Consider the following 21,444-nt stretch of genomic DNA (forward strand, 5'->3'; position numbering starts at 1 on the left):
ATATATATATATATAAAATTTAAATTGAAATATAATCAAATTTATTAATTCTGCGTTCTAATTTAAATAGACTAGAATGAAAGTGGAAGTTTGAGTCAGAAACAAATGAATTCTATGAAACACAGTAGACTAATAGTGAGATGGTTCAAAAAGATAATCATCTTTTGCAGTTTCTGTGGATATAAATAAATAAACAAAAAATAAGGTAAAAATTTAATTATATTTTAAATTGCAAATTTTAATATTTTTAATGATAGATTTTTAAACTTTAAACAGAAACTAAGAACATGAAAAATTATAATTAAAAACATTAAATTTTATGATGAAAATCTTTTAAAAAAATTAAAATTTAAAATGAAAATATTTTGTTAGTTGTTTATTATAATAGTAGGAACAAAATCAAATTTAACATTTTGACCTTATGTTAGGATTGCTCATTGTTGTTAAAATATATATAATATTTATAAGATCACTTTATGCATTCATATTGTCATTTGATTAAAACTCTTTTAGGTGAAAATTTTCTATAATATTTTAGATAGCATATTTACAAACATTACAATGATATCAGAATAATACTAAATTTCTAAAATAACAAAAATTACTATTATTATTAATTTGTTGTTGATGTAAGACTTGCTACAGTTGGAACATCCTGCTTGTTTATATAATTAAAATATACTTTTTAATTTGTTTGAACTTTTTTATAGTGAAATTTATCATGTAAATGATGATATACTTATTTCTAATAGGAAATATTGTTTTTAATAAAAATTGTATTTTAGTGATAAATGTATCATTGTTATATCTGAGAAAAAATGAGATTAAATTTGATAATAAATTTAAATCATACTAATAATAATTAAAACACAGAATGTATAGATGACTAATACTTTTTGAGGGAAAGAAATTTATAATTTACTATTATTAATAGAGAAATTATGTAAGTATTAATAGAAGTCATTTAATTTAAGTAATTATAGAAGTAATCTAATTTGAAAATATTAAGTATATTTTATTTATTATCAATTTTTTTTTAGGTTAAGTGTTTAGTAATAGACTGTTACAAAGGAGGTTTATGGGGTAATACAAAAAATTAATAGTTTAACAAAATAATTATGATCATATAAATATATGATATGAGTTTAATCTTATAAAACATAATTTAACATTTGACTAACTTAGCTATACATATAAAGAAATTATAAATCTTATTCATTTGTAATTTATTCAAATTTGATAGATGTTCCAGAAATTACTTTCTGAAGTTAATTTAAGGATATTTCGAAGACCATTTAAGATATGAATAAATATTAATGCTTGACATTCCTTAAAAATATGACACATTCAATAGTCCTTGCATTTTCATCAGTAGGAACTTCTCTTGGTATTTTAATATATGTGTTGTTTATATAAACAATAAATTTATTCAGATGAATCTGGATTATCAGTCTCTATGGCAACCTAACCTAATACAGTAAGACCCCACTTAATGTGAGGGATGCATTCCTAGACAACAAAGCACTAAACAAAACAGCGTTGAACAAGGTCATTTTAATATATAGTAAATAGGTATAGGGGAACACGCGACCAAAAAGTTAAACATTTTACTTTAATTTTAAGTTATGTTTATATTAATTTGTATAATAATATACGTTAAATAACACATAAACATATGCACACAGAAATGTATAATAATACTGTATATTAATTAGTTCATTTTGTCTATATTAATAGTTCATTTTTTGTAATGAAGGTCCTGACTTTTCTGAAATTCTTGTTTTTTTGCACTAAAGTCATGAAGTTTCATTTGTTGCTTTTTTCTTTCCTTAAGCAAATGTTGGTAGCGAAAGATCGCATCCAAAATGTCTTGTTTTGCTTTTATACTCCTTTCAAAATCTAGATCATTCACTCAATTTGATCAACAATTTCAGTTATCTTACCAAACTTTTACTAAGGAAATCTGTAGAGAAATTTTTTGGGTTCTTCGTTTTCAGAATCTCTAATTTCCAGTTCTATATGGATTCCTTGTTTTGCCAGTTCTCAAAAGTTGTCGTTGATAAGACTCTCACCATATACCTGCGGTAACTCCTCAATATCCTGTTCATCTACATAGTCGTATTATGTACGAATCAATAAAATGCCGCAATAACTTAAATCAGCATAAATTCTGAGCTTTTTTTGGGTTTCAAGCAGACGGTGTTATATCAAATCAGCGTTAAGCAGGGTTTTACTGTATATATGTTCATGTATAGTAGGTAGTAGGTAGTACAGATGGAATTTTGTGGCATCATGAATGGAATCTAGACTTGTTCAGGACTTTTTCATCTTTTAGTATTGAATGAGAAAAGGCTGATATTATTGATGTGTAGCCATGTTTTTGATTTGATCTTCCTTTAAGTCCTCTAAGAGTAAATGTGTTACGCCAAAAGAATTGATTAGATGGAATTTATTTAGACAAGTATTTGATTTTTTTGTTATTATTTAAATATGGTTTATTTATTTGTTCTAGATGTTTTGAAATTATTTTTGTCTTTATTGTTACTTATTTTTAAATAGAATCTTATCAACCTTTTTAAGTAGAATAGAAAGAATCAAAATCTGTTAATTTATGTTGTGTATTGTGTAACCTGGTATCTTCCTTTCAATGTAAAATAGTCTTTATAAAAAAATTATTTGAATCCTTTTCTGGTCCATTATATAATCCAATGCCATTTCAGGCTTCATAATAAACTGATGTGTTGATTAATTAATGAATTAAATATTTTCGTGTGAATCCTGATATTTGATATTTTCATTGAAGAGTAAAGATTAATTAGATTGGTTATAGTTGATATAGTTTTATTTGTTGTTTTTTTAACTTATCAACTATGATTACTAATTCTTTTTTTATAAGCTGAACAAGGTGAACCTGCAGATCAACCATCTCCAGTTGGTTTTTTTGCCTGTATTAATTCTATGATATATTTGTCAAATAAGTTTGATGCTGTTTCTATGGGGCTGTCCTCTATGCTCTATAATACCAGTTATGTGAGAAAACGTATATAATTGTTTATATTGTATAAAAAAAGTTTATTTTTCAAACTTTGACTCTGCTAGTTTGGTATGTTTAACTGTCTTTTGATACTGTTTGGATGGATAGTTTGTTGTATTTGTTTTGAAGATGGAGTCAAATTAGAGTTCTGAAATGCTAAATATGATAAAAAAATTATTTTTATTAACCAAGGTATTTTCTTTCAAACAATATGTTAATTTTTACATTCATATACAGTAGACCCCCCTATAATGCGGGTTCATATAATGCGGATTCGTATATCGTGGTGAAAAAATTGTGACAGTATTCGTATAAAGACGTTAACAGAGACTTGTAAAATGTGGTAAAACGTCATTGCTGACTCGTGTCGCGACAGGATTGGTCAAATCTGGACCAATAGTGGACGAGCAGCCGAACTACTTACACGCTATGGAGAGTTTAGGCGGGTAAGTTGAGTTTACTATCGTCTGTACAGTATATAAATTAGGTACTGTAAGTCTAATACAGTACTGTAATTTTATACATTTCTTGTGAAAAAAACATTTCTTATTCAACGGTCATGAAAACTATTTGTATTAATGATGTCTCCAAAGTTCAATGAAGTTTTTGCAGAAAAATAACTTATTAGAAAACGTGCCCACCGTTTGGTGCGCTTCTCCACGACGAAAACAAGCTTAAGCAATGGCGTCATCAAACGGTGCACACTCGGTAAGTAATCCTACAATTTTTTGTTTATAGCATAGTTTATATGGATTATTCCCAAAAAATTATACGTGTTTTGGAAATGTGGAGTCAAATTAGTCCAGAATCGATTAATTTTATGGAAGAAAACCTTTCAAATAGTCGTAGTCCGTAAACTGCACACGTGCCGGGCTGTGATTGGCTCGTGTATTTAAGGATTCCTACAACGTGAAATTCTTATAAAGTGGAACGTATCTACCGTGTTATAGGGGGGTCGACTGTATTATGAATATTGTCTTGAAGTTTGATTTGATGACATTTAACTTTTATGTAATATGGTATTAGATGTTGTCTTGTGATATTTAGTGAAATCTGGAGATGCTTGAATATATTTTTTAAATTTACTAATTTTTTTTACTGTTTCTACTGTCTAAATTCAAAGTAACAAGGATTTTTTTTATAAGCAGTTGAATAGTGCAAAAATCACTTAAAAAACTGTATTTTCTCCTTATTTTCTTCATTTGGTATTGCAGATGCTTCTAGAGAAAAAACTATTGAATCTAAAAAGCTCAGATTTTAATCTTAAGCTTTTCTCATTATCAGCGAGGTCTTGCACAACCTCCAGGCTGATAGGTCAAGGATACAGGGATTCCCCATAGAGCTATTTTACTTTTATCACTTAATTTTATGCCCGTAAGGTAAATTGCATCAAAACAAATGTTATTGAGAATAACAAAAGTTCAAATTTATGCAAACTAAAACATTTTATAATAATTTTACTAATGGTCTATTGAACATATTCAGTCAGCAGCTGTCACATTAAGAGTGCTGACCAAACTGTACAGTAAGTCATTGTCTTACATCTTGATGTACTTTGTAAAAATACAATCATTAACCAAAAAACAATTGATATCCAAACAAACACATCTGAGATGTAAAAAAATTGCTCCATGTAAAAAAATTATGACAATTTAGATTAGGGGTATCCAACCTGTGGCCCAATAAACATGTAAACAAAGTAAACAAATTTTTTTTTTTTTATTTCAATGGCATAAACCTCAAAAAAGAAGTTTCACAAAGCTGTAAACCTTTATACATATTTTATTTTTGAGTGGAAAGAAATTATTTTGAAATATAGTAGAGCATCAATTATCCAAATACTGATCAACCAAAACATTGGTTAACCGAAAGCAATCCAGTTGGCAAATTCAAATTTTTGCTGGTGCTGTGGCACTGCAATATTTGGCTATGTCTTGGGCTACTCCAATATTATTTTTGTTGGTGTGCGTATTTTAGTTGGCAGCACTGGCACAACCATATTGTATTGTTAAAAATTATTTCTTTATTTTGTACAAACAAAATAAATATACAGTAGAGCGTTGTTTATCCGAATCAATTGGGCACTAGGGTTGTTCGGATAACTTATTTTTCGGATAACCAATTATGTACAAAAAAATATATTAACCTATCCCACGTTGAAATTTTTCTCCGTTTCATGTCACTTTGTGTTGAATTTTCGTCAATGTTAAGCCTAACAAAAACTTTTTAAAATAATAATCGTGGCTATTGTATCGTTAAAAATTATTTTTTTATTTTGTACAAACAAAATAAAAAAATATATTTTAAAATTGACAAAAATTCAACACAAAGCAACACGTGACGGAGAAAAATTTCAACATNATTAATCTAGTATGAGATCAGCTTACTGCTTGACAAATTATTTAGTACAGTAGAGCATCAATTAACCAAAAGTGTTCCAGTCAGCAAATTCAAATTTCGCTGCAGCACTCTTTTCCTCTCTGCCAACCTAAACTGTAGGCCTACTTTAGTGTACTACTTTATATAAAATATGTATTTGTAAGCACATTCAAGATAAAGGGTCCACTAAATGTTCTGTGAGAAGGTGAATACAAGAACATGTCTCAGACATGCAACATGCCAGAACATCCACAGTCTTCTCTACATATAGAGCAGACCCAGAAATAGTTGCAGACTTCACATGGACCCAACTCCTCCTTACAACAAAGTGCACAGATCATCTTAGGTGATTGGAGGCCATAAAAAGTTTTAAAGCTAGATTTGAGTCGTCATGTATAAATTTTAAGGAGGAAATGGTGTTATCGATGGCCTGGCAAGTCCTGCTCAACACAACATTATAGTGGTTAATCAAATGATTCTTGTGCATGTGACAACACTTACATTGCATTAAATTTATATTTATAGTTTCAAAAGGTTGTTTGAATTACAATGTTTTAAAAATTTTTACTAATTGTTTCAATAATGCTCAATCAGGTAACTGTTCTGTCAGACCTGAAGACAAACTTACTCAGAAGGAGTTGGAAAACGTTTGTGCAGTGTTTGTTTTTTTCCATTATGCACATAGGAAATTGGTTTTGTGTCTGTTGTAACAACCTGGTTTTGTAATGTATTTGTAGTTCAGGTGAAATTGTATCTGAAATCTAAAAATTCACCAGAAAAAGAGATTTTAATTACGGACAATGCCCAGCACATCTGTTGAATGACTTAGAAAGTGATAAAGGTATATAATATTTCTTTCTTCCTCCCAACACAACCTATCTGACTCAGCTGATGGATCAGGAAGTGAATTGAAAATTTGAAGTGCCACTATTGGAAAATAGTTGTTAAATATTTTATTTCGTGTGATATGGATATGAATTTGGATGAATTTTGAAACAATACACTATTAAACATGCAATTTTCAACATTGCTGAAGCATGGAATAAACTTCCAAATGAAACATTATCTCAAAGTTGGAAGAAAATTTGACCATCAGATGCATTTAACAGAAGTAACAGCAATGAAAACAAACAATAGCTGGATGATGTTTCTCAAATGGGTAATGACACTTTTCAAATAGAACTGGGTGATGTAAATGACTAGCTGAATATGGATAGCTCAGATTTGGGATACAAAATTTTGAATGACAGCAAATTAATAGAATGAGTAATGAGCATGGACATAACACAATGAAGAAGTGGATGAAGATAAAGATGACATATCTATTTCTCAGTATTTTAGTTGCAAAGAAATTGAGGAAATGTTATCAAAATTCATTGAATGATACGAACAGCAAAATGAGGCAGAAATTCCGATCTTAATTGCAATGTGGCATATGCACAACTTAACAATCATGAAGGGAATAGTTCATAAAAAACACCTCTCTATAAGCTGAAACAAATTTAACTTGAACATCTTAAATACTTTTTTCAGCAAGACTTTTATTTATTTAAACAAAAGTTTTTGACTTCTTTTTTAAGTCTGTGTCATATTTAACAAGATGATGCAAACTTTAAGTTAAAAAAAAACAATTAAAATGTCATTTAGAACTTAAAGTTTGAATCTTCTTGATAAACGTGATTTAAACGTATGAAAAGAAGCGGAAAACATTTGTTTATCTAAATCAGTCTCCTTTCCGTGGGATGAAAGAAGTGTCCGGCATTTTTTTCCTCTTACATCTTGTATGCAGCCCGTGTCAATTCAAAAGTTTTGAAATGCAGTCCTTACAAGAAAAAGGTTGCACATTCCTACCTCTAGCAATGGCACAATTAAAAAATATACAGTTGATAAAATGGCTGTGTTTTTTTATGTTTTATATATTGAGGTGGATGAGAAGCCTCTAAAGAAAGGTCTATTCTGTTGTGAGACTTATTTGCTGATGTATAGAGAGAGCACAAAATGAAGAAACTTTAATGTATTGTCTTTCTTGATAATTTTTAAAATAAATTTTCTAAGTTTGGTTTCGATATTGTTGACAGTTCTGGATGACATCCTTTCATGTGGAATATGGTTTTGGTAAAAATAGAAATATCACAAGGACTCAGATCAGATGAATAGGGAATCTGAAGAACAACTAGCATTTTTTTGGTCAAATATTCAGTGACAGAGAATGCTCTGTGTGATACAAGGCATTATAATGATGCAACATCCAATAGTAAGCTTTGGTCAAATATGAAGAATCCTTTTTAGGTATTCTAACACCTCACAGTAGTTAAGTTGGCCATTTGTCTTTTCCATAATATTATCCATTTTCACCAAACATGGTTTTCCTGAGTGAGGTTGATCTTCCACATTTTCAGGCCCCTCTGCAAATGCTTTGTGTTATCTAAACATTTGTGCCCTGGATAGTGAGTATTATCTGTAGGTCAATTTCACTTTTTCATGTGTTTGTGTTGCATTTTCACCAAGTCTCACACAGAATTTAATTGCATGATGTTATTTTAAGTGCCATTGTTCCATTTACATAATGGAACACTTGTATATACTCTAGAGCAGCGCTGTCCAACTTATCATAGCCCGCGGGCCATATTTTCTTCACCAAACATTTCGGGGGCCAAGAAGGTTGCTGCTGTATTCAGCCAGGTTAAGTGAAGTTACGCAAACTAAATAGTACCTACTTTAAATTCAAATTAGATTTAAATTTTCACATAGTAAAATAATTTTAATATTAATAATAATAATAATAATTTAGTAACATAAATTTATTCATAGTAAAATGTACTTGGGGCCGTAAAAATTATTTGGCGGGCCGCCAGTTGGACAGCCCTGCACTAGAGTAAATTGCTCTAGAAAAAAATTTCTACCACCACCAGGTGGCACTGAAGGTCAAGGTAAAGTGTTTTTTTTTGGATAGTGTTGGTTGCATTGCTGCAGTGTTGCCACTTAATATGCTGTGTTCAATGTCTCATCATTTTTTTTATCATAACTTGTATTTTTAATCTTTTAACTTGGCATATATGGTTCTGGTGCCAAAAAAACATGAACTAACCAACCAACCAACTAACTTTTACCTTTTAGGAAGTTCAAAACAGTTTTCTCTGTTCTCTGTTTAGATGATTATGCTGATGATTTTTAGGGATGAAAGGATAGTGTTCATGTGGAATATTTAGCAAAGGGGAAAACAATAAATTTAGTGAAGTATTGTGAAACCTTGTAAAACTCATGTGATGTATTTTGTAGAGTAAGATCAGAAAGAACTAGACTTTTTCTTGCACTATGATAATATAAAACTGTACCTCAGTAAGGAAAAAATGATAACACAAATCTGAAGTTACAGATTATACTTTTCTTTTAGAACAGATTTGGGACCACTAGATTTCTGATTGTTCCCAAATGAAAGAAGCTCAAGTTACTGTAGAAAATAGATTGAGGAAAATTCAGAACGTTTTTTCATGCACAAAAAGTAAAAATGGATTGAATGTCTGGAAACGCATCCCCTAAGTGGTGATTATTTTGAAAAATGAACATGTGTGGTTAAAATAAATGATTTATTATTATTATTATTTAAAACTGTTTACATTATTTTACTTCTCAAATTAATTTTATAAAANCTTCCTCACTTCCAAACTTCCTCACTTCCTCACTTGGCCTTTCTCTCCTTTCCCCAAATTTGGGTCTATAATCCTTTGAGTCACAACTCCAGCTTTATTTAGTATTCCTTCCATCATTGCAAGATTTGGCTACTTTGTGCCAAATTTGGCTACCCTTTTTTTAGTTTGGCATAAAAAATATCATTTGGCACATTGGTTACTTTTTGGGCTGCATATTATTTATAAATATATTAGTTGAATAAAAATACACTTTAAGATGTTTTGTCATTTTTTATTAATTGTAGACCCAAATAAAACAAATATTTGTATTTTTCAAATAAATTTTTGTTTGTCTCCTTTATAATAAATGAATTTATTTATTTCTAAGTAAAAATTGAAAGTGTCTATAGAAGTAATTTTTTAAAATATCCTTTTTCATGATAAAAGGATATTTTAATAAAGTTTTAACACTTATTACTATAATCTAGACATGCTAATCCTTAAATAATAAAAGTAGAAAAAATAATATTAATTTTCCTACTGTTATTTAACCCCTTCATTCCCGATCATTAATTAAATTAATATTAAGAACCATAAAAAATACTTAAAACTGAAAAAAAAAAACAAAAGAAATGCATTAATTTTGAAGAAAACCCTTCAAAATTTATTTTCCTTTGTCTCCCCTTTCTGTGAAATTTAACACCAATGAGTTATTTTTTACACAGCTGGATGACCTTGAACACAGCTGGAGTTGGATTTCCCGGGACATTCTCATATAAGCCGTGGGAGGTCAAGGGTTTAAAGTAGGGTTAATTAGACCTACGCCTATATTTTTAAATATTTTTAAAAAATTAAGATTTTAATTGCGATTTCCGACCCCCCTAATTAATTAAATTTATATTTAAAAAAATATATTAATTAAAAAACTATCGAAGGTTGTTTTTGACATCAGAAACTAGCTTTAAATAAGTTTACCAAAGGAAAATCCGTGCACTACAACTTAGGAACTATGAAATAAATTTGATAAAAAACTCCCATTAAAAACAATTAAGCCTTAATTGAGCCTTATTAAAGGCTAATTAAAATCGCGATAAAAATTTTTCGCGCAGGCAAAAAATTTTGAAAAAATTTTGGGACCTAAAAAACATTCCAAAAATTCAAAAAAAAAAATTTCAAAAATGGCCTTTAATTTGAAAGTTGACTGAGACTTCTTTATTAAACTAATATGTGCATTTTAGATATATCAATACCCTTCATCAATTTGGTTTTTGTTTTTCTGTTTTAAATGGTGTTTTATAAGTGATTTTAACTTTTCCTTATGATATTTTCGATGATAAATTTAATATCTGTTTTTAATATTTTAATTTGTTTTTGTAGTCTACTTTCTGTACTGTGGGATGTAAGAATTCTTTATCTATTATTATTATTATGTTGGGTTTAGTGAGTTAAACTCGGTTCACATCGGTGGCTGTGTACTATGCCGGACCAGAGTCAAGGCATAGCAACCAAAACAAAACTAAAATTAAATAAGTATATCGGTGTCTGTATTTAGGAATTTCCTAACAATATGGCATGTATTCAATATAGTGGCCTTCTGTAGTGTGATGTATGTATTTCTACTCAATTGTAATGTTCCCAGGCTTCTGTGTAGTGTGTGTGGTATCACACCTGTACAGGAGAGAACAACAGGTACAATAAGCACCCTATCCATCCTCCACAGATGCCTTATTTCCTGGGCGAGTTCTGTGTACTTGCTAATTTTTTCAATGCATGTGTTTTATACATTGTGAGTGTTTGGAATGGCTATGTCTATAATGTATGTGATTTTATTGTGTTTGTCAATGAGTGTGATGTTTGGTCTGTTGTGGTAAATTGTTTTATTTGTGATTATGGCTCTGTTGTAGTACATTTTGTGTGTGTTGTTTTCCAATATTGTCTGTGGAATGTATTTGTAGTATGGTTCGTGGATGTCTGATAATTTGTGTTTGTTTGCAAGCTCTTGGTGTATTATATTTGCTACTTGATTATGTCTGTGTAAACTATCTGTCTGTGCCAAGAGCTTGCAACCAGAAGTGATGTGTTGTATAGTTTCTGGCATGATGTGGCATTTTCTGCATGTGTCATTTGTGAGTGTTGTATCTTTGAGTATGTGTTTTTTGTGGTTTTTAGTATTTATGACCTGATCCTGTATGGCAATCATGAATCCTTCCGTCTCCCCAAAGAGGCATCCCTGATCTAACCAGCTGTTTGACGCAGTTTTATCTATTAGTCAACTTTCAAATTAATTAAATAATTGTAGTTTAATAAATCCTTTGTAATTGTAAATTAATAACTATTAAGAATATTACATAGAAAAATTAATTTTTCATAGTTCATCCTTGGCAAAATCATTTGTTTCATAATTTGTTGCAATCTACTTTGCAGATAAAATGAGTGTTCTTGACATAGTAAATTACTATGTCGAGTGTACAGTGTTTGCATATATTTTGAGTCTTGCGATCCTTATTTATGATCAGTTTACAGGCCTGTAAATTGGCCGAAAAGATTTATTGTGATTAAAGTTATTACTGGAAAAGCATGAATTGTGATAATATACTTGTGACCCAAAACTCCATGACTCCTTCCAATGTGGCCCAGCAAAACAAAAAGGTTGGGCACCCCTGATTTAGATGATAGTCAAATTTATTTTCTTGGGAGCTTTTAACACAATATAGCTTGATCCTCATGCCAAATAATAAATCAAAAGAAGGAAAACTCACTAAGTATGGTGTTAATGTTTTTATGCCATGGTTGACTCTTGAAGAGTATGTAACTGCCTTTTGCAAAAGAATGTTTTATTTGAAGCTTACATATATATATATTTTGAAGAAAAATCGATTTTACTATTATTTTATACAAATGTTTCGAAATAAAGTAAATATTTAAATTTTTGTATTTTTTAATAATAAGTTTAGAATAATCAGGAGGAAAAATTAAATTATTTTTATAAAGATTAATATGTTTTTGATGAAAGAAATAAAATAAATTTTTATTTTTTAGTAAATTTTAGTAATAATTCTAACAAATTTAAACCTTGTAATGAATTTGAAAGTCTACTTAGCAAGTTAAATACAATAATAATATGTTGTAGTTCTTTGCAACATTTGCATTACAGAATTTTCCTTAAAGTAATATATATTATTTTAATAAACCACCATTTAAAGACAAATAGTTAATTATTACCCCTGTTCTCATTTCAAACACATCAGTTATTTTAATGAAAAAAAATAAATTTTCTGTTTTCTTGTCATCATCCTTTACATTGTCAATGTATAAGGGTTGATATAACTACTTTTTGTGTTGTTTGATTTTTACTCTTTTCATCCACTAAGAGGGCTTTTTTAACAAGCTCATTACAGATTTAGCCAGGCCCCCAATGGAGCCGCCTGGTAGTTGTGATGGACCTGACATATTTGGAGGAATCACTCCTGAAAAATATCTGAGATTTTTTTGACCCTACCAGATTGATCCCGAGTCCTCCATAGTAGTATGCTGCCACATTAATATAATTTTAATTTGAAAATAATTTTCAAAGCAGTGTTAACATAGTGACCTCTGGTGACAAGTATATATGGATTACTAGAAAAAAAAATGTGTGAACTTGTGATAAATACAAATTATTTTAGTGGTTTGAAAGCTTAGATTTGGAAAATATGAATCTGATTAATCTATTAATTTATTACTAATGTATGTCCAGTGTTCACAGTAATAATGTTGAAAAAGAAAAAGAATGAAAATTTAAATAATTGAAATGTCAACTGCACAATCTATTATAATAAATAACTCATGGTCATTCTTCATTCATTTTCTTTTTGTTTTTCTGTTTTTCTTTAGTATTGTTATGATTTTTAGTTCCTTTTAAATTTTTGCAGTTTGTCCTTGTCTTTGACTTTACTATTGTGAATTCTGCATTTTTCTTCAGTGTAAACAGGCATTTTTTGTTATCAAACTGATGAAAAAATGCATGTTTACATTAACATAAGATTTTATTCCAAAATAAATGCATTAGTTATTTATTAATGAAATTGTAAAACAAAATATATATATGTTACTGTGAAAGACCGAAATTAGAGAATGTCGATATTTTCCGGTGAATGTCGACACATACAAAATACGTCAGTGAAAGACCGAATATTTGGTTATATTATTATACATTCGAACAATCGCCGGCATATGTCGACAAGCACAGATAAGCTTTGTTGAAGGTCGAAACGACACCCGAGAAGCCGATGTCGACAGAGAGGCAACATTTTATTGCCAAATTTTTCGCTGTTTCCTTCTGCGCAAATTGATGACACCATACGAATACAAGTCCCTGATGTCAAGCATGGCCGTACAGATGCCCGAAATGTGTTGGCAGTTGTTGTTGGAATAGAAGATTCCGACTTTTATAAATTAGCAAACAAAAATGGTACCCTCAAGCAGCTTTATACCCGTAATCAGTTCGTAATTTGTAAAGAAAAGTTACTTTCCATAGATGAGATTTCTTCTCAAGAAATATCACTGAGGAAAGCATCTACAGCTAATTTGAAAAGTGGAAGACAAGGCTATACACACTGTCATTGCAAAAAGAAGTGTTCCACAAATAAATGCAGTTGTAAAAGCAAAGGACTCTTGTGCAATTCAAAGTGCCATAACAGTTTAAGTTGTTTTAATAAATAAGATTATATAAAGTTAATCACATAATATATGTATATGTGTAATGTTGTGTATTATTTTTCTTTTCTGATTAAGAATGTATTGTTCGTTTTAGGTTCGACAGTTTATTTACAAGTGCTGTTACTTAAGTTTTCTCCTATTTTGACATTAAAATGTTGCATTTTCGTCTTCACGTAATAAAAATATTTTTATTCAACATTCACCATCAGTGCATGCTGAATGTCGACATTTGCCGGTGTAAGTGCGAAATAATAATATTTAGCAAATATTTCGTACATACACGAAACGACTGTGTGAATGCTGACATTCACTGGAGAATCTCGACATTCGCCAGATATCGGTCATTCACAGTAACATATATTATAAATATATATAAAATAACAAAGTAATTTTGTAAACTTGTAGAAAATTTATCTGTTTTCTATAAAAAATATTTGAAGAATGCACTAATGTTTTTTATTAGTATTTAACTCCTATTATTTCTGATAATTTTTCATATTTTATTTGAATATTTGATTTTTCTGTAAAATTGTGTGTTTTTATTTTTATCAGTAATGATTTTGGACATAAGAGACTAAGCAATTATCTTGAGCCTCATAAAGCTAAACAAATAAGAAAATATTAATGATATTGAAAAAATTTATTTTAGAATTTTTAAGGTGAAAACTTGTTTTTGTTATTCATTTCAATGTTGCTCAAACACTATTAAGTGTGACAAATTTAAACACTTGGCATTTTTTCATCATTATTTATTTAGTTGAATTTAGTTTATTTAGTATCAACTAAATAAAGATGAAAAATCATCAAGTGTTTAAATTTGTCACACTTAATAGTGTTTGAGCAACAAAGAAATTACAAAACACAGTTTCAAACTATAAATAAAAAAAAATTTATTTGAATGTTATTTAAATTATATATACATACCAAGTTGTAGAGACAACTGTTTTGGTTCTTAAATACAGTAAAACCTGTCTAAAATGGAATGTAATGGTGCTGGCTGGAATTTTCCATTTTGGCATATTTGGTTAATAACAGAGTTATATTTTTATTAATGTAGAAAAAGAAAAAAAAAATGTTACAGCTTATATTTAAAATTTTTTCTTCTCCAATGTAAGTGTTCTTACTTTATCTACTCTAGCATAAGTGTTTTATATTTGAAAGACATGTTGAAAACACCAAAACGTTAGACAAATAAAAAAAAGGGTGTGTGAAACCAAGTACCCACAAAATGTGTTTTTAATTGTTCTATTCCCAAGAACTTCCACTTGCCAGTCAGCATTTAATTCATTAATTATCATCAAGTTAGACTAACATAAAACTTTTCAGTTTTTATTTAAATACAAAGGCTATTTGGAAATTAATCTCTGGTAAGCAGTGAAAAAACAAGAATGAAAACAACTATATTTATTATATACAAAAGATACATACATACTGTACTTGTAACTACTTGTGTAAGTTTCTGCTGGAATTCAGGGTTTTGTTGTAACATACCACCATTTTCTATATTCCCTCATCAAATAACTTTTTTACCTGGGAGATCAGCTCATTTGATTCAAATTACCGCATCCCTAACCATACTTTCGTTTTTGGGAGCAAATGGAAATTTTGTGACGATCAATCAACTCCCATTAAAACTGTTAAAGTAATGCCTTTTATGCATGCATCTGTATGTGGAAGATTGCTGTCCTGGATAAGAGCCATACCTGAGGACAAAATGCCTTGCTTTTTGTTCTGAAAAGATTTCTTTGGGCTGAATCACTCTTCAAAGTTTCTTTAGAGTTTCACAGTAAATCTGCAAAGTAATGATTGTCCCAGGCTTCATAAAATCTGTCAGCTACACTCTCTTACAGTCCAAAAGTCTACCCATCATCTTTTTGCTGGATAATGCTTGTGTGAATGTTTTGGAAGGGTGATTCAAAACAAGAGGCGAGGCTGATTGTCCTTAGGCATGGTTCTTGTCCACAATAACACTCACCCACATACAGCCATATTCATGCACATAAGTATTGTTCCAACAGTTTTGATGAGAGTTGTTTGATCACTTGCCTACAATTCAACCTCACATTAAGTGGGAAATGCAGCAATTTGAATCCAATGAGGAACTGATGGATGGCATTTGTGGATGACCAAATTCTCAGATAGCAAACTTTTTTTGATGAAGAAATACAGAGAATTGTGCCACGTTATGACAAATGAATTTCAGCAAAACTCATGCTGAGAAGTAGCTAAGATATGTCATACCTTTTGTTATAATAAATATAGTTTGTCTTTATTCTTATTTTTTCACTGCTTACTGGAGGTTAATTACTGAATAGCCTCATGTTACACTTTTATTGTTTATAAGAATGTTTCATAGAAATTAAGTTTTATTATTTTTTATATCAGTAATATTGAATTATGGCTAGTACTAAGAATTTTTTTAGGTGCCACAGGTTGCTTTTTTGTCTACTTTTGGAGAATTGGCAGCATTTCATCCTAAACACTTTAATGTAATTGTTTCAAAAGTTTTACTTACAAAAATATGAGAAAATATTGAATTAATTTTTCACAACTATGCTCTTAGCTTTTCAGCATGTGATTCTTTTTCCAAGACTAGTACATATATTTAAATATTATTTCTGGAAAACAGGTTAGCTCTTCTAAACACTTGAGGAAAATATATTAGTATTGCATTATCACAAATACTTTCTAGACAATGAAAGTACAATCCAAACAAAGAGGGAAAAATGTTGATTGTAACTTTCATCCCTGATTCAAGTTACAGTATTGTAAGTTACAGTATTCAAGTTTAGTTATGGCTAGAATTTAACAATTTGCATCAAATTTGTCTGATTTTACTTGGATTGTGTTATACAAATGGTATCCATAAGGTCTTTCATTTTCTGTTTATAATAATAATTTATAAAGTAGATTGTTCTATTCTGTGATTTATTTTTCATTTAGGCAGATTTTCCTTGTTTGGAGAGAGACTGTTATGTAAAATTATCCTGGAGTTATCTGAAAAGTTTAAATATCTTAAAAATCATCCTAAATACAAAATTTCTTTTCTTAAAGTATAAAATTATATCAGAAATTATTATTAGAATGTTCAAAATAATTAACTTTACTAAGTTTCATCATAATTTTATTTTCATAAATTGTTTTATCACTATAATAGATTCCAACCATAACGTAGTATCAGTGTTGCTAAATTCAAAACTGATCATTTTAAGTAAGAATATTGTTTGTAATAACTAGTACTTGATATTTCTGATGATTTGTTATATTTTATAATTATTATATATTTATGCATTTTTTAAACTAGAGTACTTCTTAGTATGAATTGTTTGAGTTTTTAAATTTGATTTATTCAAATTATTGTTTAAATTTAATTGATTGAAGAGTTTGTAATCTGATGATGATTACTAAAAGTAATTGAAAATTCATTTGGTTTTTAAATGTATCATTGGGATATAAGTTACTCACTCTTATTATAGTTATATAATGGACAATATTACTATGAATATTTGCCATAGTAAATGCTTACTGTTATTATAGTAGAACCTGTTTGAAAACTTTCCACTAATAAAAGAAAAAAAAAAAAGGTTTTTGGTTTTCACAATTATCAGTTGGTCTGAATTATTTTACAGATTTGGTGCCAAGTTTTTTTTTGGAATGTAGTACTTAAATGCTTTACTTGTTTTATTTGAAATTGCATTATCTGTCATTAAAAGATTTGAAAGAGAAACTAAGATGAACTACTAATTGTATTAAATGAAACATTTTAACATTATTTAATTCAAAATTTTACATTTAACAAATTTATTTTATTTTATTTTTATATTTTTTTAGATTTCATTGTCATTGTCTCTTCAGAACAAAATAAAATAGAATTTATATATTCAAAATTATTTTAATTTGTTCCATCTATAGGATATTATCATTGAAGAAATTTTGACTTGTAATAAAAACTGAGAACTGGATACAATATAATATTCAAAACACTTACAAACCAGAAAATCCAGACATTAGAATATTAACGTAAGAAATACTTAAAGTAAAAATGACAAACTTCTGTTGTTCTATTGAAATTTTGACAATAATTGTTATTGTGCAAGGATGAGCCAATAGGCTAAATGATCCTCACTCTAAAAGGCCCACTTAATTTTGGCAGTACTGATTCAAAAAATATACTTCACTGTATATTTTTTCACTGTATATACTCACATTTTTATTTAAGTAATTTTGAAGAAACAGTGGTCAGCTTTAATCAAAATAAATAATAGTTTGTTTTCTAAAAAAACAGTTACACACTTTTCAGGTTTTGTCTTTAGCATCAGATTAGAATAAAAGCTATTTGAATATTTTAGAACATTTTGCTTTAATAAGAATAAGGAATTATGTTGTTATTGTTTCCATGATATAAATTTTAAAATTTGAGCAAATTTTGTAGAGGCTACAAAACTTAAATTTAAAAAAAAATGATGATGATTCAAATTGATCTTTAAAATTGGAATTTGAAACTGAAAAATATTTAATGTTCTGGTTTTATATCAAAAAGACTCCAAAAATGAGATTATTCTCAGAAATATTAGAGAAGTTTAATTTTGACTTCTGGAAGTAAAACTAAAAAAATGTATGTGTATATTAATTCTAGTTTTAAGATAAACATTAAATAAAAATACTTAATATAGATAAACATTTACATAAAGCGTGTTTTCAAACCTAGTAAATCCTGACACTACATTGTTAGACTGTTAGAAATAAAATTGCTTTTTCCAGAAGCAAAAATTCATTATACAGTACAAGGAACATCTGATCTTATGCCAATTTTGAATTCTAGAAAAAGCAATTTTATTTCTAATATTTGATAAAATATGTATAAAATAATACAGACAATTTCTATTCATCAGTCCAATACAGATCTTTCCTTTCTCTTGTTGATGAAAAAACATGAAATATAATTTCTAAAATCTGTACATATTTAACTTCTAATAATATGCAGCTGTTTCAAACATTTTGTATGTTTTATATATATATATATAGTTATAGTTGAACTGTTATATACAAAAACATAATGATATAATAAAAATATGAGAAGTGACAATAACAGTTTCTTAGAGATAGAATCTCTAAGAAACTTTACTGTCACTTCTAATGGGTACCTTTAATGGGTATCCAGAACATACACACAATTTTCCCAAAAATATTGCACACTAAAAAAAAACAATTAATGAACAGATTAATAATTAATTAGGTCAGTGAAATTTGGAAATTTCAATTTAAATTATAAGTAATTAAATGGGCCTTACTGTATAATTTGTGGCTCAGTGTCAAACATAAATTAATTAAAAAATTTTTAAATTAAAAGAAGTACATATCATCATAGGGTATAAACTTGATATAGTACATTGATTAATAGAAATAAAATTGACTCCATGAATGACTATTTTTAGCACTGGGTGATAATTAATAGACTTTTTGATGTCCAAAAATGCAAAATTTCTTTACAATTATGATTATGCAATTTTTTATGAAAAATTATTTAAGAAATGCACCAATTTTTTGCAGAAATATAAATGTTTTTTGAGTTTTCATCATTATTATTATTATTATTTATTTATGTTTTGAAAAGATGACCTCATTTTTATGATTTTAAAACATATTTAAAACATATGCTTTTTATTTTATACTAACTCTACAAGAAACATGAAAAATAAAGGAAAATAATGTTCATAAAATGATAATGATAAAACTTTTTCTAAATTATCTCAATTAAATAGCTAAATGAAAGTTTTTAAATGCAGTTTATTAATTTGCAAGTTTTCTCTATGGAGAAATTATTGAATATTTCATTTAAATTAGAGCTGACATGAAATTTTACCCATTAATTAAATAGTGTTGAAAAGCATTTTGAAATAAAAACAGATTTTTTTTTTTGTTCTTTTTAGGGCTTTCTTTTGGTTTTGGTTTTTTGTAAAAGTCAAAATTGTGGTTCAATAAAGGTGACTTACTTGTCCTTACTACAAATGCAAAACCATATAAGTAAGCAGTGATGTAATAAACACATGCATGGTTCCTCTGTTTTAGTGAATATTCCCACAATTAAATGTTTATAGGCTTAGCTGAGATGATTAAATTTAATTGTAACATTTTTGTGGCTATTGCCATAATATTAATTTTTTATTGCAAATTTCTCCAGAACTGCTTTAATTTTTCTCAAACCTTATTTGCACAATCTGGCATATTCTGTATCTCTGCCTTTTAGTAACTGACAGTTTATTATTATTAACTCAGCTTGTTAAGGACTGAATTAAAGAAGCTTTTATCTCATTTCTTTATTTTTTCTGAAAGTCTTCTTTAAGGATGATGATAAATTTACTTTTAATAAGATCCTGTATATGCTCCTGAGATCTCATTACTAGAAATTATGAAAGTTTCTGATAATGTTAGACTGTTATTAGAGAGGTGTTAAACTTTACACAGTAAAGTTATATACTTGCCTTTTTGCTGCATATTACAAACTTTTTTACAATTTTCACAATATAATAAAACTGGTAGATCTTGAATTAGGTTTTATGACTTCACAGTTCATTGAATTTTTCTGCATTATTATAAACTGAAGTGCCAAAAAATTTGAGACAACAGCACATGCAATGTTACCTTCAGCACATACAATGTTACCTTCTACCTACACAGAAATGCTTTGAGCTGAAACATTTGCATTTGACATCATAGGTATGATACTTATCGGTTGTGTGTGAGCTTGGTTAGAGTAGTATTTATTGCCATTTGATCACGGACAGGTTATTGGAGCAAGAAGAATAGGTCATACTATCAGTGAGGTGGCCAATGCTCTTGGATTTTCTTGTGCAACAGTTTCAAGGATTTACCAGGAATACTTAAATTCTGGATATCAGCAGCACATGCACAGTGACTGATGTAAGAATATGACTGCTGATGGCTAACCAGGTTAGTAACCAAGCAATGAAAGGTAACTAGGCACCAAATCACATCACTTCAACAGGGTTGCTGCTGAACCTGTCAATCAATCAATACAATGTACAACCTACATTGCATTCCTTAGAGTTTGGTAATTGCCAACCCACTCTGGTATGACTAGTAACATCCAGGTACCAGACAATGTGCCTCCCTGGGCCAAAGAACATCAAAATTGGACAGTGGATAACTGGCATAGTATTATGTGGTTAGATGAATCTCGTTTTCAGCTGTTTTGAGCTGATAGTTGTGTTTATGTAACCACATGAAGCCATGAATCCATCATGTCAGTAAAGTGTTGTGCAAGCTGGTGGTGGCTCTGTCCTGGTTTGGAGTGTGTTCTATTGGTGTGAATAGGGACTAATGCTGAGAGTGCAGTTGACTTTGACAGTTGTAATGTATACTAATCTTGTGAGAGATGTTTTGCACCCATTAATGCTTACTATGTTCTCTGACAGAAATGGTTTGTACTAGCAGGATAATGCTACTCTCCACAGGGCAGTGGTGGTGGTATAACAATGGTTTGAGAATACTTGACAGATTTTCAGTTATTTCCTTGGCAGTCTCAGTTGGCAAAGACTTCATAGAGTATTTATGTGACACTGTGCAAACATTACTCAATGCCTTACAAAACTATCAAACAAATATAAGTAAATTATAGAGAACCATTAAACATGTCTGGATTGAAATACCTGTGCAACAACTCAGACACCTCGTAGTGTCTAT

General features: G+C 29.1%; 1 long non-coding RNA gene across 1 annotated transcript in view; it reads left to right on the forward strand.

Moving 5' to 3' along the window:
• Nucleotides 1–65: 65 nt before the first annotated feature.
• Nucleotides 66–21,444, forward strand: part of LOC111617730 — a 33,273-nt gene continuing 11,894 nt past the window's right edge. The window contains exon 1 of the long non-coding RNA XR_002755470.1: nt 66–205. This is a non-coding gene — a long non-coding RNA (uncharacterized LOC111617730). The remainder of the gene's footprint in view (nt 206–21,444) is intronic.

This window comes from Centruroides sculpturatus, unplaced genomic scaffold (assembly GCF_000671375.1).
Source record: "Centruroides sculpturatus isolate CEXI.00-Female unplaced genomic scaffold, Cexi_2.0 scaffold2171, whole genome shotgun sequence".
Classification (NCBI taxonomy): Eukaryota; Metazoa; Arthropoda; class Arachnida; order Scorpiones; family Buthidae; genus Centruroides; species Centruroides sculpturatus.